The following is a 7,742-nucleotide window of genomic DNA, read 5'->3' as shown; positions in this document are numbered from 1 at the left end:
TCAACCTGACAGGGCCTGTTCCTGGCCAGCAGGTGTGAGGTCCTGGGGGGGGATGATGGGACCCGGAACCCAGCGGGACCCACCTACCCCTTGTCCCTTTAGGAAACCCAATGCTCTTGAGAACCAGCCTCAAAACTGGTCAGGGCAGGGAGGGCCTTTTATAACATTGGGTGCAAACTGGAAAGGAAACGATGCAAGTCACATCCTTCCTATCTTAGTTTGGGCTCAGCTGTAAGGGGAAGGATAGAGGGGGGCAACTCAGGGGGGTGTATTTATAGTGTTTTCAGGAAGGGGGACAGTTGGCTTGCGAAGAAATCCGGAAACTTTCCAGCTCAACGTCATTTCACAACCCTATCATGACTCTGGCCTGCTCCCCCCTGCAAAGCTCAGAGTACGGATGCCCCAAGTTGGCATCCCTTCGCAATTTGCAAACTCTGTTCTCTGTCTAAGGCTGCCCCCCCCCCGCACCATCTTGCTTCAAAATATCCCCCCACACCCCCCATTGCTCTGCTGTCTCCCATTCAAACAACCCATTCTTGGTGGACTATTGTTCTGTCCTTTCACTTCCTTGCATTGTCACCTCCCATGGGCAGCAGTGTGTCTGCCGGGTGGAGGGATACGTGTGGGTGGTGGAAGGAAGCACCTGTGCGCATGAGAGCATTTCCTCCTTTCCCAGATCCTTTGGCAAAACACTGAGACTGAGCCAAAGGACAAGACGTAGCTGGAGCAGTGGATGGTACCCATGCATCCGCCGCCATGATTCCTACTGTCTGCCTCTGCCTGTCTTCTTTAAGTACATTTCCTTTGTCACTCAACCAACTGGGGCTTTCTCGGTGCCCGTTCTAAGGCTTCGAAATCCCTACCAAGGCCAGGTGAAGATTGCTTGCTCTTTGGTGTCTTTTCACCTGCAAGCAAAGCATCAACTTCATTATCCCAATTGGGGCATAAAGTCAAAGCAAGCATTCAGTGGGACCTTGTTATCTGCTGGGGTTTGGTTTCAGGCCTCTCCATAGATACCAAAATCTATAGATGCTCAAGTCCCACAAAATACAATGGCATAGTAAACACTTGGCAAAACTAAGGTGTGTTTTTTGGAATGTATATATTTTTTCAATATTTTCAAGCAATGGATGCTTGAATTCGTGGATAAAGAATCTGTGGATACGAAGGGCCAACTGCATATATGGCCTGGACTGCGTCCAGCACACACACAAACAAACGCTGATAGTGATGGCTCAGCAAGAAAGCTGACTAGGGAGCTGGGAACTAGTCTACAGACCTTTCCAGAGTCCGAGAGAAGCAAGCCACAAACAAAGCCAAGGTCAGGATACCAGAGGTCATGGAAGTCAGTTTGATCCAAGGTCAGGGCAGCCAGAAGGTAGCAGTAGTCCAGTTCATTCCAAAGTCGTAGGTTCAAGACAAACAAGGGTTCAGGAAACAAGGAGCCAGTGCCGACAGCAATCACAATGAAGGATTCCGCAATAATCTCTGGCAAAGAGTCGGCGTTCTCCAGCTGCTTAAATGAGAGACGCCTTCCCTTGTGCCAGCTGTGGCTTATCTGCAGATTGCCTCTCTGCAAGCCTTCTGGATCGACACACGAAGAACTCGCAGCTCTCCTCTGCCTAAAGGAAGGAACCTCCAGGCTAGGTTCTTCCACAGAGTCACCATTAGGCTGCTGAGCCTCAGGAGGGAACCCCACAGAGCTAGGACCTGGCTGAGCCTCAACCCCTGGGGCTGGGAGATCAGGGCTGGGGTCTGGCAGGGCAGAACTGGGACCTGGTATAGCCTCAATCACCTCTTGCACGTGAGGAGCCACGGCCTCCTCCTTGGCCTCCTCGGCCTGCTCTTGACTGGCCATGACAATATATGCTGTGCACAGTGGCATTACTACGGCTGGTGCCATCCCAGTGGGGTAACTTATGGTATTACCCACCACCCCAATGGAAAGTAGTACCAATGGGGTGGAGGAAGAGGTGCCACTTTCATGAGCAAAGCTCTGGTGCCACATCAAACTACAATTCCCAGAACTCCGTAACATTGAGCCATGGCAATTAAAGTGGTGTCAAACCAAATCATTTCTGCAGTATGGAAGCAGCCTAGGTATAGTTCCTCAGATGCATGGAGTGAATTGTTGCCCAGGAAGGACATTATAACCAGACTGTATGAAATCTATACTTAGGACAAGAAGCTACAGTGAGAACAGAATATGGAGTAACAGGATGGTTCCCACTTGGCAAAGGGGTCCGTCAAGGCTGAATATTATCTCTCTACTTGTTCAACTTGTATGCAGAAAATATCATACGAAGAGCAGGTTTAGACTCAGAAGAAGGAGGAGTGAAGGCAGGAGGAAGGAACATCAACAATCTTAGATACGTGGATGACACCATACTAGAAGTGAAAAATATCAGAGACTTGTAACAATTACTAAGGAAAGTCAAAGAAGAGAGTGCAAAAGCACTGCTGAACATAAAGAAAAGAAAAATAATGACCACAGAGGATCAAATTCCAGCTAGACAAAGAGGAAATTGAAATAGTTAATAGAGTTCCCATGCCTTGGATCAAAGATCAACCAGAATGGAGACTGGAGTCAAGAAATAAGAAAATTGGGCATGGGAAGGGCAGCCATGAAAGAAATAGATAAGATCATAGGATCATAGAATCATAGAGTTGGAAGAGACTGCAAGGGCCATCCAGTCCAGCCCCATTCTGCCATACAGGAAATCTCAATCAAAGCATCCCCGACGGATGGCCATCCAGCCTCTGCTTAAACATCTCCGAGGAAGGAGACTCCACTCCACTCCGAGGAAGGAGTGTGTTCCACTGTCGAACAGCCCTCTCTGTCAGGAAGTTCCTCCTAATGTTGAGCTGGAATCTCTTTTCCTATCGCTTGCATCCATTGTTCTGGGTCCTGTTCTCTGGAGCAGCAGAAAACATCTCTCCTGAATATGACATCCCTTCAAATATTTAAACAGGACTATCATATCACCTCTTAACCGTCTCTTCTCCAGGCTAAACATCCCCAGCTCCCGAAGTCATTTCTCATAGGGCATGGTTTCCTAAAGATCTTAAAAGTGTATACAACTGAGCATGAGAGTCAGAATTGTCCAAGTCATGATATTCCCCACCACCATGGATGGATGTGAGGGCTGGACAATGAAGAAAGCAGAGAAGAAGCAAATCCATTCGTTGGCGATGTGGTGCTGGAGAAGAGTGCAGAGGATATCATGGGTGGCCAAAAAGACAAACAAATGGGTCCTAGAACAGATCAGGCCTGAAATCTCCCAGAAAGGCAGGATGATGAATCTGTCACCACAGTCCACATTATGACAAACCACATTGGCCACATCATGAAAAGACATGAATCATTGGAAAAGACAATAATGCTAGGAAAGGTGAAGCAGAAAGAGAGGAAGGTCACATGCTAGATGGATGGACTCCGTTAAGGAGGTCACAAGTATGCATTTGCAGGACCTGAGCAGAGCAGTGGAGGAGTCTTGGGCTGGATTCCCACTATGATTTAAAGCAAATTGCTGACTGGATTATATGACCGTCCTTCCCATTTGAAAACGGTTCCGATCCTGTGATCGGTTTCCATTGCGATGAAGTGAGGCAAACACAAAAAAACTGCTCTTTCCTGACACTAGTTCTTTGGTGGTTCTTTTGAAAAAAGTTGATTCCGAAGCATGTTCAACAAGTGGGAACGATGGCAGCTCAGTGAGGGAAGTAGTTGCAAAACCAATGAATTGAATTTTATATCAATTTTTAATAAAAAAATATAGTTCCCAGGCCAGGCTGCTGTTTACGTCACCGATGATTGACATGCATTTTGAAGTGGCGCAAACTAGTGAGGATGACAATTGTGCCAAAAAGAAACGATTAGAAGGGGATAATGAAAAGATCTCCTTTCATAGTGGGAACAATGGACCTTTTGGAATTCATTCACCGACACGGAGCAAAGGCAAATCACAAAGCAGTTGAAATGTAAGTGGGAATGGGGCCTTGAAGATGTCTCATCCACAGGGTCCCCATGAGTTGAGGTGATTCCAGGGCAGTAAACAACAACAACATGAATAGCCATAGAAATGCAAAATTTGTGGATATGGCAATGGGATGACAAGTTCAATTTGTTGATGGACAAAGGCAGCTGTTGCCTAAGACCAGGGTTGATGGAGGGAGTTATAGAAGTGGGTGCAGGCTGGGAACCAGAAAGGAGATGTGATAAATTGGCAAAGAACTGGGATGTTAACTAGTTTTATAATATATAGTGTGCCAGGAAGCCATTAACTCTGTGTAACCCATAGTTTGGGGATTGGTGTTTGTGGCTCTGTTCCAATTCAGCTGTTTCTCTTTCCACTCTTCCTTTGTAGCTGTTTTCTTTTGTTCCAGGACTGCTGTCCTGAGGTCAGAGACGGAAGGTCCAGGGAGACGGGAGGGTTCTGCAATACATTTTCCTGCATTTCCATTCCTCAAGGGTTGTCATATTGTCGAGAATGGAGAGGAAGGGAAAAGGGGCAGGGAAAGGACCCCTGAAAATGGACACCCCAAAAGCGGAACATGGCGACTTTTCAGCGGCCAAGCCAGGAAACGCTCCCCAGGTCTTGAAATAGCAAAAGGATTTGTCGTTCTTTGCCAATCCAATCCCAGTAATTATATTTAGATTTCAGATTTCACAGAGCGCTGCGGCGGCCAAAGGGGTGGGGCAGGCCTTAAAATAGACGCACTCTTACTTTTTTCCTTTTTTAAAACCAGGCAACGGCTACAACAAATCCCACTCTTGGCAGCACAATCACCCGCAGTAGTGCCAAGGTGGCTGGCGATCTGAGGTGGGCACACCCTGGTTTTGCCCCGCCACAATGGTCATTCACATTACAGAATTCTAGTACAGTACTTTGATTCCGCCTTAAACTGCCATGGTTCCATCCTGTGGAATCCTGGGATTTGTAGTTTAGGGAGAGCTGTTTAGGATTCTCAGCTGGAAAGCTCCTCAAACCATAAACCCCAGGATTCCATAGGATGTTGCCATGGTAGTTAAAGTGGAATAATACTGTTATAATTCCATACTGTGAATCCACAGCATCCTCATCCCAGCCTGGGCTCTAACCAGGGCGGTTGCAATCCAGCTTCAGGGGGTCTTGGACGAAACGGATCATCTGGACCCATTTCAAACTGGCTTTCGGGCAGGTTATGGGGTTGAGACGGCCATGGTCGCCTTAGTCGATGATCTCCGTCTGGGCATCGACAGGGGAAGCGTGTCCCTGTTGGTGCTCTTGGACATCTCAGCGGCTTTCGATACCATAGACCATGGTATCCTTCTGGGACGCCTGGCAGAGGTGGGAATCGGGGGCACTGCGCTCCAGTGGTTCCGGTCCTACCTCTCCGGGAGGTCCCAGATGGTGCAGCTGGGAGACGTGTGCTCCGATGAGAGGGCCCTTAAAACCGGGGTCCCTCAAGGAGCCATTCTGTCTCCCATGCTATTTAACATTTACATGAAACCGCTGGGAGAGATCATCCGGAGACATGGGGCGCGGGGTTATCAGTACGCTGATGACACCCAAATAATCTTCTCTATGTCTCCGACTGATGCAGTGACTGAGGATGGCGTCTCTCCTCTCGTGGCCTGTCTGGAGTCAGTAATAGGCTGGATGAGGGAAAACCGACTCAAGCTGAATCCAGAGAAGACAGAGGTACTTGTGATAGGTTCCCCTGGTCCAGGAATGGCCGTGGTTCCACCTGTCCTGAACGGGGTCACGCTCCCTGTGAAGGACTCCGTGCGCAGTCTGGGGGTGCTTCTTGACTCGTCCCTTCACCTGACTGCTCAGGTGAATGCGACGGTCAAGAGCACCTGCTATCAGCTTCGGCTTCTTCGCCAGCTGCGCTCATACCTGGCCCAGAGGGACCTTGAAACTGTGGTACATGCCCTGGTAACCTCGAGATTGGATTTCTGCAATGGACTCTACATGGGACAGCCCTTGTACCAAACCCGGAAGCTTCAATTGGTGCAGAACATGGCTGCAAGGCTGGTCACTGGCACGTCCAGGGCCAGCCACATAACACCGGTTTTAAAAAACCTCCATTGGCTGCCCATTCGCTTCCGGGCGCAATACAAGGTGCTGGTAATGACCTATAAAGTCCTAAATGGCTTGGGCCCAGGATACCTGAAGGACTGCCTCTCCCCATACATTCCGCCTCGCACCCTCAGAACATCTGGGCAGCAACTCCTTAGGGTTCCCGGGGCGAGGTTATCCTCCACTTCTAGGAGGTCTTTCTCCATCGCCGCCCCGGCCCTTTGGAACACGCTGCCCATAGAGCTCCGCTCAGTTACCTCCCTGGCCCAATTCAAACGGGAGTTGAAGACTCACCTGTTTAAAATCGCATTCCCCGATTAAGTCCTTATAGGCCCCCCCACCGTAAAGGCCGCACAGGCAATGGTTGGCTAACCCGGGGGCATTTGTTGTTGTTATTTTATTTTTGTATTGTAATTTTAATACTGTTTTTGGAATTTTTTTTAATGTACTTTTAAATGTTGTGAACCGCCCTGATCCTACGGAAGGGCGGTATACAAATAAAACATTTATTATTATTATTATTACTACCCTGCCCTGCCCAATCTCTCCCTGGATCCTTCTCCTATTCGGTCAGGGCTTTAAGCGACTGCGCTGTTTGCTTGTTTGCAGTTGTTTTATTTCTAAAAAAATGTTTAGTGCCTATTACATTTCTGAGCCCTTGCTAAGATTGATAAGAAAGACTAGCAGGCTGATAAGCTTGGGAAGGAGCCAAAAGAACACAGCCGCCAAGTGCCTTCATCCTTTCCTTGGAGGAGGTGAAGATGAGAGCTGTGCTATTCCTCACACAAAGCCAAGACAGTGTGGCACAGTGGTTAAAGCAATGGACCAATGGAGTTTGGGAGGTCCAGGTTCGAGTCCCACCACTAATTCCTGAAATTCACTGGAAAGTGTTGCAGCTTTAAATATTGTAGCTCCATTCTGTGCAACCCTAGGATATGAAGTATTGCAAGGTCTTTAGTCTTCTTTGCCAAAGAGTGCCGGTGCTGCACCAAACTACAGATCCCAGGATTTGGTAGGATTATTATTATTGCTACTATTATATCCTGCCTTTCTCCCAACAGAGTTATTCAAAGTGGCTGGATGGAGTCATGGCAGTTAAATTGGTGTCAAACTGCATTATTTCTACAGTGTAGATGCACCCCCTCTCCCACACACAGCCTGACCTACCTCACAGGGGTGTTGTGAGGAATAAAGCAGAGAGAACCATGCATGCCATTCCCTGAAGGAAAGGTGGAATGGGCTACTTAAATCTGAAATACATTATGTCTTCTCCCGCCCTATAAAGCACATTTTCCTAATCCTCAAATATAACACGAGTGGGGACAGCACACGCCTGGTGATGCTGGACTACAACTTCCAGCATGCTTCAACACTGGCCTGGGAGCTGCTGGGAGTTGTGGTCCAACAACAGCTGGAAGGCTGGACCATTCACATCCTAATATATAGGAATTCCGGGGACTTTTGCGCTCTGTCCATGCTCTCGGTCCACTCTTGTGTTCCATATCTGACTTTTCAAGTAGAAAAGAATGGGGAAGTGGGATGCATCTTTGCAGGTATCGGAGCTTGGAAAAGTTACTTTTTTGGACTAGAACTCCCAGAATCCCCACCATCCCCAGCAGATTCTGGGAATTCTATCCAATGCTGCATATCCACAGTGCAGGAATAATCCAGTTTGAC

The sequence above is a fragment of the Sceloporus occidentalis genome, unplaced genomic scaffold (assembly GCF_023333645.1).
Source record: "Sceloporus occidentalis isolate IW3139 unplaced genomic scaffold, rSceOcc1.0.p SCAF_14, whole genome shotgun sequence".
Lineage (NCBI taxonomy): Eukaryota > Metazoa > Chordata > Lepidosauria > Squamata > Phrynosomatidae > Sceloporus > Sceloporus occidentalis.
The sequence above is the reverse complement of the archived record's forward strand: the minus strand, read 5'-3'. Positions refer to the sequence as shown.